This window comes from Natator depressus, chromosome 11 (genome assembly GCF_965152275.1).
Source record: "Natator depressus isolate rNatDep1 chromosome 11, rNatDep2.hap1, whole genome shotgun sequence".
In the NCBI taxonomy this organism is placed as follows: Eukaryota; Metazoa; Chordata; order Testudines; family Cheloniidae; genus Natator; species Natator depressus.
This window is the reverse complement of record NC_134244.1, coordinates 25932639-25949667: the sequence shown is the minus strand read 5'-3', so window position 1 is coordinate 25949667 and position 17029 is coordinate 25932639. Positions and strand designations below refer to the sequence as shown.

The following is a 17029-nucleotide window of genomic DNA, read 5'->3' as shown; positions in this document are numbered from 1 at the left end:
CAGTGTAGTTTTGTATTCCCTGAATCACAATCTCCCTCCTGTTCCAGCAAGGGATTAAAATTATGCCAGGTTTATTCCTACTCTCTGCTGCCTGGTGTACTGCCAGTGGAGGTGACAAACTCAAGACTCCATCCAGTGACTACCCCCATTGGGCCCCCTTTCTGGTCATCTGCAGGAGGGAGGGATGCAGTAGCTCTGTAGTCTCTGCTTACCCACTCAAGAGGTTACCCATGAGGGGATACTCAAAGCTGCACTGCAAAGACACATTTTGCACTCCCTTCTTCTCGTGTGTGCTGTATGCAAGCCAGGCCAAAATTTGGCCCTAAATAGTAATTTTGGGTATTTACCCCATCAAGTCCCCAGTTGCCAAATAAAAGGCAGCTGCAGAAGTGTCTGTCATGCTTGTAAATATTTAATCAAATCATTTTTTTTAAATAAAACAAATAGGAACTCAGAGGTAGGTCTCTGAGTGCTGTTATTGACTCTTGAGGATAAATTCATGGGATTAACTATCACTTCCACAGCCTCTCTCTATTAAATAAAAGGAATTTTAAATAAAGATTACATTTGTGTGTTCTTTTATACAATCACCAGTCAGATTACTGGCCAATCAAGAATTTTTTTAAAATTGGCCTTAAAAAAGAATTTTAACAGCAACTAACAAAAGAAAAAAAAATCCTGTTAGTTTTTGTAAGTACATCAGAAGCAGGAAGCCTGCCAGACCACCAATAGGGCCTCTAGATGACTGAGGTGTTAAAGGAGCACTCAAGGAAGAAAAGGCCATTGTGGACAAGCTAAATGAATTCTTTGCATCGGTCTTCACCGGAGAGGATGTGAGGGAGATTCCGATACCTGAGCCATTCTTTTTAGGTAATAAATCTGAGGCGCTGTTCCAGATTGCAGTGTCAATAGAGGTGGTTTTGGAACAAACTGATCAATTAACAGTAATAATGATTAGAAATATGGAACAGCTCCCATGAAAGGAGAGATTAAAAAGATTGGGATTATTCATCTTGGAAGAGTGACGGCTAAGGGGGGACATGATAGAGGTCTATAAAAATCATGAATAGTACAGAGAAAGTGAATAAGGATGTGTTATTTACCCCTTCACATAACACAAGAATGAGGGGTCACCCAATGACATTAATAGGCAGCAGGTTTAAAACACACAGAAGTAAGTGCTTCTTCACACACCACACAGTCAACCTGTGGAACTTGTTACCGGGGATGTTGTGAAGGCCAAAAGTATAATTGGGTTCAAAAAAGAATTAGATAAGTTCATGGAGGATGGGTTCATCAATGGCTATTAGCCAAGATGGTCAAGAATGCAAGCCCATGCTCTGCATGTCCCTAAACCTCTGACTCCCAGATGCTGGGACTGGACAACAGAGGACAGAGGATTTTTACTAAAAAATAAGCCTTATTGTGAGGGTATAAGTGGGAAGTAATTGGTGCAATGGCCATGTGCTGGCTCTTTCTACAGGGATGAATTTCATCAAAAAAGATTTGAATTTTTGAAAAATCACATAACATTTAACGTGAGGTATCTACTTGTCTGTGTATAATAAGGATAAAAAGTAACTTTGCAAATGTGGTATTACAGGCATTTACCAAAGTATAATGAACAGAATAGATGTGTTGCTACTGCAGCAACATACAAGAGTTTTCTACTAAGGAAACTCAAGAGGAGACGGCTGAAATATTTTTACATCCAGTGAAAAAATGTACTCAGACTGAGGTCTCAGAGGCATGATTTCAGAATAAAATTGGGAGAGAGAGCCAAGAACAATCATATTTACTTCATTTTTTAGGTTATGGATAACATAACCACAAAAGTCTATTAACTGTTTTACTAAAGAGTCCTCATGAAATAGCCGTCTGAAATCTCAAACACAAACTGTGTTGCCAGCCAGTGTCACGCAACTTTAATAAAGCATTTTCATTCTAGTCCCTAACTGGCCTTGGTGAAGTACTGTGCCAAGAAAAAAAATGGAGAGGAGTACCCAGATACCCTGTTTGCAGATGTGAGAGATAGGACGTACATACTCTACACTAGGTCGGACAAGAAAGGGCTCTTTTCATAAGGAATGAAAGAAGCCAAAGGCTTGACCCACCCCAGAAAAACTGCTCAGTCTACCACCTGGAAAGAAGCAAACTACCTGAGGTCATCAAGGGAGCGAAGACAAAAAGGAGGGTAAGGAACATATGGATGTGCAGAGGGAGGGAAAAAGTGTGCTCTCTCTCTTGGGAGGCAATAGAGTGAGGAAGCTGCTAGATCCTCCCCAAAAGGATGGAAAATCTGGAAATCTGATTGCTTTGTCACAATGTAAGAACTCTACTTCTTGCCAGAGACAAAAGTTAAAACTCAAGTGAGCTGGTTTGAGTCTTCCCTGTGAATGAAGCTGAGAAAAGCTGTGGTCCAAACTCTCAGCAAGACCAGAGAGCTCCAAAGATGTGTACATAAAACAGATGATATTTTGTTTCTCCTTGTGTTATGTTTTCTTTTATATCTGAGACTATGTAACATCTTGTGTGCCCTTATACTTAACAGTAAATGAGTCTTATTAATAAATACTAATAATGAATATTTGTATTACTTAAAATATAAAAGTGTTTTAACATGTTTAATGCACCATAAATACATTAATGGAGTAACAGAAGTGTACTGTGTGACACAAATAAAGGTAAATAAATGCAACTCCCTGCTTCATTTTAGGTGTTTGTGAGGTCATCAACTCTTTCAGGAAAAACAAAGATCCCTGAACTCACGCCTCTTTCACATAAAACACCTTTCAGTGCTATTTTTAAAATGTATGCATTTCCAATGTTTTAGCTACCCAGGTGTCTTGGCTCCACTGAAGCTTCCATTGACTTCAACAAAGCCAGAATTTCACCCTGTTTTGGATGTAGTGTCTTAAGGAATGTTCATTTACTTATGAAAAAAAACACTTATTTCAGTTCACTTTTATATATTAAAAACTGCCATCAATGAAGATAGACTTTAAATACCTGTACCACACATTGAAACTTTTTTCACACATATCAACAATAGCAATAACTTTCAGGAAAATATAAAGTGAGGATAAAACAACACCAACAATTTGTGTGTTTATGCAAAATTAGAATCCACTAGGATTGGAAGACCTGTGATCTAGATTTTTTGTGTGTGCTCTGTTCCGTTTCCTCCAGCGTTGGGTATTCAAGGAACACGAACATGAACACACACAGGTTTAAGATTCCTGGAAATAGTACAATTTCCTAAACATATTACTCAAAGAAAACAGAGGCGCAGGAATCAAAATGACATTTCATGAGTGGAGAGTTCTTACATTTTAATTAGTCTGGATTCTGTCTGATCACTCTCCAATGACTATTGCATTTTGCTAACTTCAATAGGGAGTCCTAAGAGACTCTTCATCCTTAAAAAGAAAAGGAGTACTTGTGGCACCTTAGAGACTAACAAATTTATTTGAGCATAAGCTTTCGTGAGCTACAGCTCACTTCATCAGATGCATTTGAAGTGAACTGTAGCTCACGAAAGCTTATGCTCAGATAAATTTGTTAGTCTCTAAGGTGCCACAAGTACTCCTTTTCTTTTTGCGAATACAGACTAACACGGCTGCTGCTCTGAAACCTGTCTTCATCCTTACAATTTCATGCTTTTTGCAGTCAAATACCAGGGGCCCATAAAATCTCTTCTTTCTTGGATACACGTACAAAAATAAAATTAGCTCTGAATTCAGGGCTTCTCTTAGTGACATCCTGTCTTAGGGCCTATTAACTATTGTAGTGATTCTGTGACCTGGCTAAGGTCTGCTACAACAGTAGAGTAATACACTACTTAGCATAGCCTTTCTACTGGAAAAAGACAAGCAGTCACTTACTTTTAACATACTACACTGCACTGGCATCAGAGTTTGGAAATCTGGAAGCCATGCAGCTTTGGTGAGTCTTGCTACAACAGTGACTGTGACAGAAAACATCCATGACTTTATGGGCCACCCAAGTCTTCATGAAACTCAGCCAAAAGGCTGGCTGCTATCTTAACCTATAAAGGGAGAGCTTGACCACTGAATCTCAGATTCAAAATGAGTTGAGGCACACAGGAGTCTGAGTTTTCTGGTGGAGCATTTCACACAAGCGGAGATGGTTGATTATATACAGTGATGTACTATAGTCACAACATGCAATATTTGCTCCTCCCCTCCATCTTATGGATTGTTTGCTTGAAACTACCAAAGGAAGAAACAATGGGTGAGCAAGGAGAAATCTAGAACAAAGGTATAGAAAAAATAACTTCACACAGAAGGTGTGTTTTAGGGACAATATCTCAAGGCAGTACCCTAAATAGCCCTATGGAAGATTAAGACAATCTTAAAAAAAAAAAAAAAAATCAGATAAAAGGACTACTAATAACTCCCTCCCAAAGAGATTAAGAAATGCTCTAAAAGCTTTGGAAAAATCTTGAAGCTCTGGAATTAGCCTGGTATTTACAGCATAGCTTCCCAGTGTGTTCTTTGAGCTTCCTAATGTATTGTTTTTTCCATCTGCTAACTGTCAATATGGTATAACCTTATATTTCGATTATAAAAATGTACAAAAAGAGCTTTTTAAAAAAAATTACAGTAGAGTTTTGGCTTAATTACTTAGTGCGAGTCAGCTACTCTGGCATCAAAAATATCATCTAGGTCAGAGATAATGCTGAATCTTTTCTGATGTAAATAAATAGCATTCCACTGTTTAATTATGTCAAAGTATATTATAACCATTTATGACTAATGCCTATATGAATCACACTGTCACAAAACACGTTAAGTTTATCACATGAAAATATTCAACTTCATATACTGTCTGAATGAAATCAATTAAAACCAGGTAAAGAATGTATTTTTCCCCTCACTTAATTAGCAGCAAAAACATGTAAAGCATGCCCTGCTGGTCTTAAACAAAGAGTATGAATTGCAAAATTGTTTATACTTTCAATTCATCTTGGTTAAATACTGAAATTCTCTGCTCTATGCTGCTCTCTTGATTACTTTTCTAATATTAACTCAAACTTCTGTAGAATTTTATTGCATGCAATATATTTAGCAATAATCTTTCCCATCACAGCATGCTAATATCAAAATAAAATAAAATAAGTCTCAGTATAAAAAATGTATTGATTTTTTAAAAAAAATACTTACTTATAATGCTCTTCATGGCCTTGCTTCTAGTTACCTTAGGGACCTTTTGGTTTCTGAAATTTCTGGGTGCGCATTCAACTTTGCTTCAGAGACTCTCCTGTCTGTAGTTTGGCTATGGAGTCGGGTCACTGGGGCTAGGTCCTTTTCTTATTATACCCCTCATCTATGGAACTCTTTGCACCCCGAGTTACATCTGTTGAGTCAGTAATATTGTTTACATTAAACCACAACTCAAATCTTTTGATTTCACTTTTTCACTTTTCTTGGCTGTTCTGTAAAACATTCTCAGACTACTTTATACTCTGTACCATAATTTTATTTATTAAAAGAAAAAAAGGAGGAAGGGGTGGAGAAAGAAATAAAGATATCTTTTGCTCAATCATGGAGGCTATTACAGTGTACATCCAAGAATCAGAAACAATGGATCTGTTAAAAATGGATAATTAAGGTTTGTGCAATGATAGTACTGTATAAAAAAGTATACATTTAAAGAAACACTTTCTCAAACAAATTCAGTTATATTACCCATCGCTGATATGAGCTAAACACTCTAGGTTTTAAGTATCACAGCAAATAATCGTCATAATTTAAAGACAATACTGTAGTTAATATCACAAGATAAAAGATGTAAAAAATATGCAACATGCAGTAGTATTTCTCTCTCTCTCTCTGTGTATTGCAAACTGAATGGCCTCGATTCTGCAAAGCGATCTGCCAATACAGGTTGTGAGCCGTTCACTGGGATTTTGTGCAGGTTCATGAATTGGTAGCACATTCCATTGGAGAAACAGTGCATGGATGGCACTCAATGCTGCTATCTTTTAAAAGAAGACAGCACTACATTGTCACTGAGCTGCAACATAGTGTGCTGCAGTACATAAGTTTCTCCAGAGCAGACTTTTAATGTAGCAGTTTCAGTTTCTCTACCACTGAGAGCAACTAGGAGTCATTGCATAGCCTTTTAATTCAATTAGCTGGTTTCTTTTAAAGGAGAAAGGCATTGGATCCAATCAGATTGAAGGCAGATTGAAAGGAGAGCTAATGTAATCTCCTAAAAGGCAATACTTGGAAAGTCTGCTAGTTTAACACCAGTATTTTGAAGACCCATTAGAAATACTCTACTGAAAACCAACAGAATTATAAGTGTTGTTTTTATTATGATAAAATTATATTATTTATATATATATAATATATATATAATATAATAAATATATATTATATAGAATTATAAATTATAAATTATAATTATAAGATTAAAAGTGCTTTATCAAAAGAAGTGCAACAAACCTAATACATATTTTCGGGATCTTACACAATGTCTGTTGAATCAGTTCTAGTTTACAGAATATATAATTAGGATCTTAGTAGGGAGCTGGTACAGTTGGGTTTTACAATCAACAAATAACATCCTCTCACATATCCAATCCCACTCCCATAAAACAAAACAATCTACCAGGTTTACTGGATCTTCACTGTAATATGAAGATTCTTACAAGGTACAGTGTGGTACCAAATCTTGAATATATTAAATTACAAACTTAATCCATTATATTAAATATTATTACTGAATGTCTTAATTAAGCATGTAAACAAAACCCTTCCATTTTCTTGAAGAATATTTCATCTTTATCAATTACCAGCACTAATGAAGTCAACAAAAATTAATCATGAGATTTTATTAGTTGAAAATAGTACTTCCTCAATGTAAGAGTAAAATTGAGCCAGGGCTTAATCGGAGAATAGGTATCAATACATTAAAAAATAATCACATTATTTCCTAGGTCCACTGAATCTCTTATGGAGCTGTTATAGTCTTTCACAGGCAGAGGATTTAAATATAAGCTTAAATGTGCTCATCTAAACAGTATGTTTTAAATATATATTATTGTAGGGCTTTAGCATTTAGGTTTTCTTAAAATATGGGACACTGTCTTTTGTGTGTGTATAGATATCTCTTCATGAAAGGTGATAGACTAAAATCCGTTTACACTGGTTGCTTCTATGTATGTACAAAGCAGGAGTGGACAAGACAGTGGCCCTCTGATATGCCTGAAACCTGATCTACGGAAAAGATCACCTACAAGGTTAAAAACAGTTCATTCTTCATAGCCTTTAAGCCTATGGCCTCTAGTCAGATGGCAGATGATACCAATCAAATGTGGTAGCATCTTTTCTCATATGGCCTCTCTAGATTTCATACATAGGTAGCTGTCTCCCCATTAAGTATTTTCAATCCCTAACTCAGGCCAATGGTTCCAATAGAAGCTTGTGTGAATACAGTTTTACAGGATTGGGCTCTCAGCTGTGAACTTTAACTGCTAGTTTGTAGGTATTCAAGAAAATGAATACTGTAGAATTTTCAATCCAGAATTTTCAAATCTTAAAACACAGACACGACACTTTACTGCATAAGAATTTTTTAATTAGAGAAAATATCTGAAATCTGCAACAAGGCAAATTCATTCCTTTGTGTATATGCTACATACAATCTTTTTCATTCAAAGAATTAAACTTTAACCTTATAATGGCATTTTTTGTAAGACCCTCTCTGAAATAACTGAAATTTCTTAAAGAAATTGGTGCATCTAAATAAAGCATTGCATCATGCATAAACACCCTGTGCACCAGAGGTTTAACACAGCATTTGTTTACCCAAGCAAAATAAATAAAGCTCTAAAAAAACATGACGTAACATAGTGTTTAAAAATGTATTATGCAAAATATTTAAGCCATGCATCTTTATACCATGAATACAATACACTAGAGTAAAAATTATTTCTTAATTTCATATTTAAATGTATTCCTAATGTACAGTTGAAGTAAAAGTAATTTACAAAAAATGTACAATCCTCCCTTAACCATATAAGTCTAATTAATGTACATATTACAGAACAAATTTACTGGGAATAGCATATTTCAATGGATACAGCATATTTCCACCTAGGATTTCAGTACCTACATCACATGGACAATTGACAATAATCTTAAGTATAAAAAGTCTCAAAGTCACCAAGAATTCTAGAGCACCTTATTTTCTAATCTCAGCTTGAATGTATACATGATTTCTCCACTAATAATTTCTAAACCAGATAACCTTAAGCTACAAAAAGTGACTTTTTGAATACATGGAAATGTACAAGACAGAAGGTTATTTTTTCAATAAAAACTGTAATGTTAATCATTACTTCAGACTCATCTTCATTATACGTGTATGTACATGTTGTGCTCATCAGCATTATAAATGTCACTGAACAGCTATGATGTGTGATTTTATAAAACACATTGCCCAGCTATAGTTGATAAAGAGAGCGTCCTATGTGCACTGGCTAAGGGCATTGTTGTTGCTCAGAGTTATCAAACGGACACTCCCAACTATTTTGCTTCTCCATTACCCAAAAGACCTCGCCTTTTTTCTGTCTCCTTCTTCTTCTCTACCTCTCTTGGTCAAAGATTTATCTTTCGTCTGATCGGTGTTCTCAGGGATTGGGTTCTAGACCAGTCTTTTGGTTGGATGGTTTGTTCATGCAATGCAACTCTCCTAGAATGACATCCCCATAAAATGTGGCACACTGAGCAGCACCTAACTTATGATGAAAGATTCCACTGGTGATCAGGAGCTGTTATTTTCCTTGGTAACAAGAAGAAAGAATCAATTTCTATCAAGATTTAATAACTGCATTATTTTGTATTGGACGTCTAACTTAATGAATGCCTGTGAAAATGAGGTAGGATCAGAGGCTATAATCGGGAAAAAACAAGTTAAAAATTACTTAGACAAGCTAGCTGTCTTTAAGTCACCAGAGCCTGATGAAATACACCCTAGAATACTCAGGAAGCTGACTGAGGAGATATCTGAGCGATTAGCAATTATCTCTGAAAAGCATATATAAGCATTTATAAGCATGGAAGCATATAATTAAGCATTCAATTTACAAACACCTAGATGATAATAAGGTGATAAGCAACAGTCAGCATGGATTTCCTGTCAAACCAACCTAACAGCTTTCTTTGACAGGGTAACAAGCCTTTTGGATGGGGGGAAGCAGTAGATGTGGTATATCTTGACTTTAGTAAGGCTTTTCATACCGTCTCGCATGACCTTCTCATAAACCAACTAGGGAAATACAACTAGATAGAGCTACTATAAGGTCAGTGCACAAATGGGTAGAAAACTATTCCCAGAAAGTAGTTACCAGTGGTTCACAGTCAAACTGGAAGGGTATAGCTCGTAGAGTCCCACAGGGATCCGTTCTGGGTCCAATTCTGTTCAATATCTTCCTCAGTGATTTACATAATGGCATATAGAGTACACTTATAAAGTCTGTGGACAATACCAAGGTGGGAGGGGTTGCAAGTGCTTTGGAGGATAGGATTAAAATTCAAAATGATCTGGACAAACTGGAGAAATGGTCTGAAGTAAATGGGATGAAATTCAATAATGCACAATGCAAAGTACTCCACAAATGCAAAGTACTCCACTTAGGAAGGAACAATCAGTTGCACAAAATGGAAAGGACTGCTTAGGAAAGAATACTGTGGGAAGGGATCCGTGGGTCACAGCGGATCACTAGCTAAATATGAGTGAACAGTGTAACACTTGCGAAAAAAAGCAAACATCATTCTAGGATGTATAAGCAGGAATGTTGTAAGCAAGACATGAGAAGTAATTCTTTCACTCTACTCCACACTGATTAGGGCTCAACAGGAGTATTGTGTCCAGTTCTGGGTGCCACATTTCAAGAAAGATGTGGCCAAACTGAAAAGTCCAGCAGAGAAGAGCAACAAAATGATTAAAGGTCTAGTAAACATGACCTATGAGGGAAGATTGAAAGATTCTATGATTCTGTGTTTTCTGAATCTAACCCTTTTGCTTTTACATTAAAAAGTGTCCAAAAACTAAACAAAACATTTAGTTTTGGGTCAAACAAAATATTTCTGTTGACCCAAGATGAAATTTTTGTGAACTTTTTAAAATTCAATTTTGGAATTTCCAGGTTTAATTCAACCAGAACTCCGCCCCCCCCCCGCACCCCCTGAACTGCCAGTGAATGGAAAAATCAGTATTCACCCAGACCTACCTACCATTCCAGCATTTTCATATAAATGTATTGATGAAAGCCTGCCTTAGAGAAAGTAATGAATTTTAACTTTCCAAGTTGGAGAATGCGTTGCTGTGTTACTGGAAAGGAAGCATATTAAAGCATAGAATCGTAGGACTGGATGGGACCTTGAGAGGTCATCTAGTCTAGTTCCCTGCACTCATGGCAGGACTAAGCAAACCATCCCTCACAGGTGTTGTCGAACCTGCTCTTATAAATCTACAATGATGGAGATTCCACAGTCTCCCTATGCAATTTATTCCAGTGCTTAACTGCCCTGACAGTTAGGAAGTTTTTCCTAATGTCCAACCTAAACCTCCCTTGCTGCAATTTAAGCTCCTTGCTTCTTGTCCTATCTCCAAAGGTTAAGGAGAACAGTTTTTCTCACTCCTCCTTGTAACAAACTTTTATGTACTTGAAAACTGTTATGCCCCCTCTCAGTCTTCTCTTCTCCAGACTAAACAAACTCAACTTTTTCAATTTTTCCTCATAGGTCATGTTTTCTAGACCTTTTATCATTTTTGTTGCTCTTCGCTGGACTTTCTCCAACTTGTCCACATCTTTCCTGAAATGTGGCACCCAGAACTGGACACAATACTCCAGCTGAGGCCTGATCAGCATGGAGTAGAGTGAAAGAATGATTTCTCGTGTCTTGCTTACAACACTCCTGCTAATACATCCCAGAATGATGTTTGCTTTTTTTGCAACAGTGTCACACTGTTCACTCATGTTTAGCTAGTGATCCACTATGACCCCCAGATCCCTTTCTGCAGTACTCCTTTCTAGTCATTTCCCATTTTGTGTGTGCGTGCAACTGATAGTTCCTTCCTAATTGGAGTACTTTGCATTTGTCCTTATTGAATTTCATCCTATTTACTTCAGACCATTTCTCCAGAGATTTAAAAAACAACAAAAACAAAACAAGTAAAGCAGCCACAGAACTGGAAGGTAAGAAATAGGGCTTATTTAATCAGGAAAATAAGTTCTTGTGAATAAGCTCCCTCCCATCCAGTCAGCAACTGCTTGCAATTCTGCATCTGGTTCTTTCTCTACTAAGGAAAGCTATTACTGGCTAGGGGCTGCAATAAACTCCAGATGAACACCAGGGAAGATATGGAAATGGGTCACCTTGTTTTATGTAAACATCACCACTCCAACTTGTGACTGTGAGCTTCTCTCTCCAATGATGCCTGGAGAGAGGTAGTTTTGCAAACTCTCCTTCCATCAGTGGGGGAGTTCCATCCCCACAAGACTGTGATCGCTATCAGTTACACTTGTCACTATTAACTAGTTGGCATTGTATTACACATGGTAGTATCAAATTACCACAGTTTTCCACTACTTAGAAAATAACTATGATAATTACATGATGATGGTTGGCAAAATGTTTACCTTTTATTAGTTTCTACTATATATACACAATGGAAAACTAGAAGGAAAGTTGATTTTTATATTTACTTCTATTATCGTTCTGCATTTTGTAAAAATGCGTATGACTGAGTAACCTGTTTGTGAAGGGAATTTCTGGAGAAATGTTTGGCATTTCAGCAAATCTGCTTTCCTATTTGCTTTGTGTACAGTGTGCTTAGCTTACTAAAGCTGTTCAAGCAGTTTTAAAAAAAAGCATCTCCTAACCCTATTTAGATTAATAGTTGGACTAATGAAAGATTCAGCAAAATCTTCAGAAAACATAAACATGAATCAAATAATGCCAAAAAGTAATATACAAGTAGCATTAAAATAACCAGGGTACGAGTGCCATTCAGAAAATTAGTTTAGAATTTAGCTTTTAAAAACTGTTTTAAACTCAATATCCAGCATGCACTGTGCTGAAATTTGGACATCTTTCTAAAAGATATGATCCAGCTCAACCAGAATTTGTGGGCTTGACACAAAAAACAGATGGTGAAATTCTATGGCCTCTATTTACAAAGGTAACCTAAGTCCTGTCTTTATTTACTTTTTGGAACATTTAATATTCCTTATTTTATTAAATAGTTATTAAAATAAATCAACTACTAAATAAGAATATTAAAAAACATTAAACTCTTACACAAGACTGTAACCAAACAGGCTTTATTTTATGTATAGGCTGGCTATACTTTCCAGTGGAGTTCCAGGGTGGGAGTGGCATCAATAAAACAATAGATCCTGAAATGCCATAGTGATAAGAGCCATCCACAGCAGTGCTATATATGGTGGACCAAAGAAAGATAAAACATATAATTATTAAATTAATGAGCTGAATTGTCCCTCTTATCCTGGTTACCTGGGGCACTCAGCACATAAATCTAATGTTGTTGGATTATTTTCAGGCTATCTTTAAGAGAAAAGGAAAAACACAATAGAACACTTAAAAAATAATTCTGAAAGCTGCATCAAGTATCTGTTGGTGGGAGTCAGGGGAGGGGGGAGAAGATGAAGGTGAGAGAGATAATTTACTTACCTAAGATTAGGTACACTGGTGGAAAAATCCACCAACCTTGGGAAGTTCACTGAACCCTTGCAGAGAATTAGTGTTATAATGCTCCAAGAGGCCTCTATATTTCCTTGTCTGTATTACTGAGATGACACCTCTTCTTCCTATAACAAAACATCCATTGTATTAAAGTCATCTTTACAGAGACACAAACTACTTCAATTATCAAATAGCTGTACTTCATATAATACATGTGATGTGCCTCTGACAAACTGCTTCACAGCATAAGGGCGATGGCTATATAATGGGAATTTGTAGAATGAGACCTTCAAAAAAAATGGAGGTCATTTATTCGTAGGGCAAGAAGAGGGACAACTGCTTTTTATCATGTTGTTTAGAGGAATTACCAATAAAGCTCAGAAGAGTTAAAAATTTTGTACTGTGATTTCCATCCATCAGCTCATCAGCAACAATGGGGCTAAATATCTTCTTCCCACTCCTGTCCGTCTTGTACCAGCTTCACAGCTTTGTCGATCTTTAATCATTTTTGTTCTGTCATTCTTTATCATGTCTATCCAATGCATTCTTGATTTTCCTCTATTTCTAGTTCCTTGCACTCTGGTGTGTATCGCCATGTATGGCATTCTTTCCAGGACCATTCTTGACATGTGTCCAAACCACCAGAGTCATCTTTCTTGAATCGCTGTTGCCTTTGCAGTGTACATTATAAGTTAATTATATACATAGGGTGAAAATTTCAGAAGTGCAGAAGTGATTTTAATGAGACTTCGGTGCTTCTGAAAATGAGAATCGGGCTCCAGAGTCACTTATACACTTTTGAAAATTATAATGGCTAAAAAATAATTTACAAACTTATTGATAAAGAGATATTTATGTTTTCTTCCTTGCTGCATATTTACCTACCAATAATCTCTGAAATTCCTAAAAGGTTGAAATAAAAAATAAATCAATATGAGATTAAAGTTACATTATGTTGAGTGGTAAATGATATAGTTAAAGTTGTAGCAAAATTTTCATTTTTACAGCAGTAAATGAATCTTTATTTTACAGAAGTGTAGTAAAAAACAAATTAGAAGTCAGAATATTTGATTTTTTTCATGTTGGTTTGGTGCAGACTGATACACACAGGTTGATACACACAGAATCATAGGACTGGAAGGGATGAGAGGTCATCTAGTTTAGTCCTCTACACTCATGGCAGGACTAAGTAGACCATCACTGACAGGTGTTAGTCGAACCTGCTCTTAAAAATCTCCAATGATGGAGATTCCACAACCTCCCTAGTCCATTTCTTCCAGTGCTTAACCACCCTGACAGTTAGGAAGTTTTTCCTAATGTCCAACCTAAACCTCCCTTGCTGCAATTTAAGCCCACTGCTTCTTGTCCTACCCTCAGAGGTTAAGAAGAACAATTCTTGTCCCTCCTCCTTGTAACAACCTTTTATGTACTTGAAAACGTATGTCCCCTCTCAGTCTTCTATTTCCAGACTAAAAAAACCAATTTTTTCAATCTTCCCTCATAGGTCATGTTTTCTAGACCTTTAATCATTTTTGTTGCTCTTCTCTAGACTTTCTCCAATTTGTCCACATCTTTCCTGAAATGTGGCACCCAGAACTGGACACAATGCTCCAGTTGAGGCCTAATCAGCGTGGAGTAGAGCAGAAGAATTACTTCTTGTGTCTTGCTTACAACACATCCCAGAATGATGGTTGCTTGTTTTTTGCAACAGTGTTACACTGTTCACTCATATTTAGCTTGTGATCCACTATGACCCCCAGATCCCTTTCTGCAGTACTCCTTCTAGGGAGTCATTTCCCATTTTGTGCGTGTGCAACTGATAGTTCCTTCCTAAGTGGAGTACTTTGCATTTATCCTTTTTGAATTTCATCCTATTTACTTCAGACCATTTCTCCAGTTTGTCCAGATCATTTTGAATTTTAATTCTGTCCTCCAAAGCATTAGTAACCCCTCCCAGCTTGGTACTGTCCGCAAACTTTATAAGGGTACTCTCTATGTCATTATCTAAATAATTGATGAAGATATTGAATGGAATCTGACCCAGAACTGATCCCTGAGGGACCCCACTTAATATGCCCTTCCAGCATGACTCTGAACCACTGATAACTACTCTTTGGGAATAGTTTTCCAACCAGTTATGCACCCATCCTACAGTAGCTACATCTATGTTGCATTTCCCTAGTTTGTTTATGAGAAGGTCATGTGAGACAGTAAAAAAAGCTTTACTAAAGTCAAGTTATATGACGTGAAATAAGGCAATGTCCAAAAAGACCACTTTAGAGTAAAGGTTCTTATATTTCTTTGAATCCCGTTTTATGAAAATGTTTAAGCTCCTGGCATCTAATTTTCACTTCACGTTATTCTACATATGTTAAGTAGGACAGTACCAATAAGAAGTAGGAGCTCCTTCTATTTTGTGTTTTTTCTTCAATTTTCCAATCACTGTTTCTGAATACATTGATATGAAACAAAAATACTAAATTCTGCTGACAATATCATCCCCATAGCAGTTTATATGATCAAGTGTTGTCTGCACAGGACTTCAGACCAATGTTTCCAACTGCAGCTACACAGCAGAGGAAGAGAGACAGATACACACATACAGTTTAAATCTCACTTGTACTAATGGAGGTTTACATGCCAATTCTCTTTATCAGCTGAGGCCATAGCTACAATCCTAGATGTTGATCAGCCACCGCCACATACCTCTTTACAAATAAGTCAACATAGAGGTTACATGACGCCACAATTAGGAATAGAACCCAAGTTTCCAGTATGGTAGCCCCAAATATTACCCACTTAGCAACAATGTCTTTCAGATAGATTGTTCAAAAATATACATCCTTTTATTACCCTAGCTCTAACTAATATATTACACAGCCCTTCAGAGACAGGATTCCTGATTTCCACATTGTCTAGTGCTGTCGAGCAAACAGTCATATAATATACCAGAGATGTGTGTGTCAGCTCCTTCTCTGGTGACTGGTCCAGAAAGAGACTTGTAATTCCTCCTGTTGCTGAAGTGGTAGAAGTTTGAGTTGAGGATTCAACTCAGGGACAGGATTCAAATCCTGCTGCCAACCAATATCACAGGATGTTATGAATGCATGCAATATAATTTATTTTTGAAAAACTAGTTTATTTAATTCACACAGTGAGAAAACATCCTTTAAAAGCAGTTATTTTTTAAACTTAAAAAGCCATTATAATCTATAAATTATGGAATGACAACAAAATACAGGTTTTTCACATTTCAATTATTTGTCAAAGGTTTGCAGGTCTCACACATCGGAAGGTTTGAAAGTTGAGAGATATGCTTCCCAATGGCAGGGATAGGGGACCCAGAATGAGGGGTTGCACAGTAGGCAGACCTGCTGCTGGAGTGCAGCCATGTACCTTGTGGCTACAGCTGCTCCGTGCTGTGTCCAATTTCTAGAAGCTGAGAAGTTATGGTATATTTTGGGAAGTGAGCGATGACACAGAGTCCTTCATGGAGGTTCCCTCCAGCTGACAGATTATGTCATCACTGATATATGCGGGTGGTTGCTTTTAGCATATTTACTTTGAGTAACTTTTAAATAGTGTCAAAATAGAGACAAAAATCTTCCTGAGACATATCACATGTTTTAGGAGGAACATCACTGACAGGAATGTATTTAGTGTTGCAGTTTATTCCTCTTGACTCCAAGCCAGATGCTTGTCCCTGCTCTCTTCTCCCTGACCCTGTGGAGCTACCCACTGAGGTACACCAATCCAGTATGGAAAAATTAGGGAATTAGCACAAACAAAAACTTTTAGTGACAAGTTTGCATCAGGAAACACCTCACTCACCTCAAAACCTTGAAAAGATTAAATAAGAAGTCAAGGGAAAAGTTTCTGCATTCTTTGCCTCCTTCATCTATCTACAAAGTTGTCAACAACATAATTCCATAAGGCTTTCACTTCTATCTCCAACAGGTGCAAAAACCAATATGTAACCTGCTTCATCAAGCCTACACTCCAATGCAAAACCTTAACAGCATCCTCATATGCTGTTGCCTCAACCCACAGATTGGCAGATCTGCCAGTCACACTTTCCATGTTTTTGGGAAATTACTATACCGTAACATTTCTGAGCTGTCCATAAAGAATGCAGGAAACTTCTCCCTTTGAACTTATTTCCATGGTTTCAAGATTTTGGGTGTACGTAAAGCAATCTGTCACCGCAAGTTTGTGTGTGTGTTGTATTTCAATAAAATAACTGACGTACTAGAACTCACTGATTCATTTTAGTGAGGTTGCCAAAT

At 36.9% G+C, this 17029-nt stretch overlaps 1 protein-coding gene across 5 annotated transcripts in view; it reads right to left on the bottom strand.

The window, feature by feature from the left end:
- The window catches only part of MBD5 (methyl-CpG binding domain protein 5), a 247306-nt gene that overhangs the window by 109403 nt on the left and 120874 nt on the right, over nucleotides 1-17029 (bottom strand). For 4 of the 5 annotated variants that reach the window (XM_074967320.1, XM_074967318.1, XM_074967321.1 and 1 more), the window contains exons 3-4: nucleotides 12732-12868; nucleotides 5187-5379 (exon numbers count right to left, since the gene is read on the bottom strand). The gene's annotated coding sequence lies outside the window, so the exon portion shown is untranslated. The remainder of the gene's footprint in view (nucleotides 1-5186; nucleotides 5380-12731; nucleotides 12869-17029) is intronic. The other variant, XM_074967319.1, reaches the window with a different exon arrangement.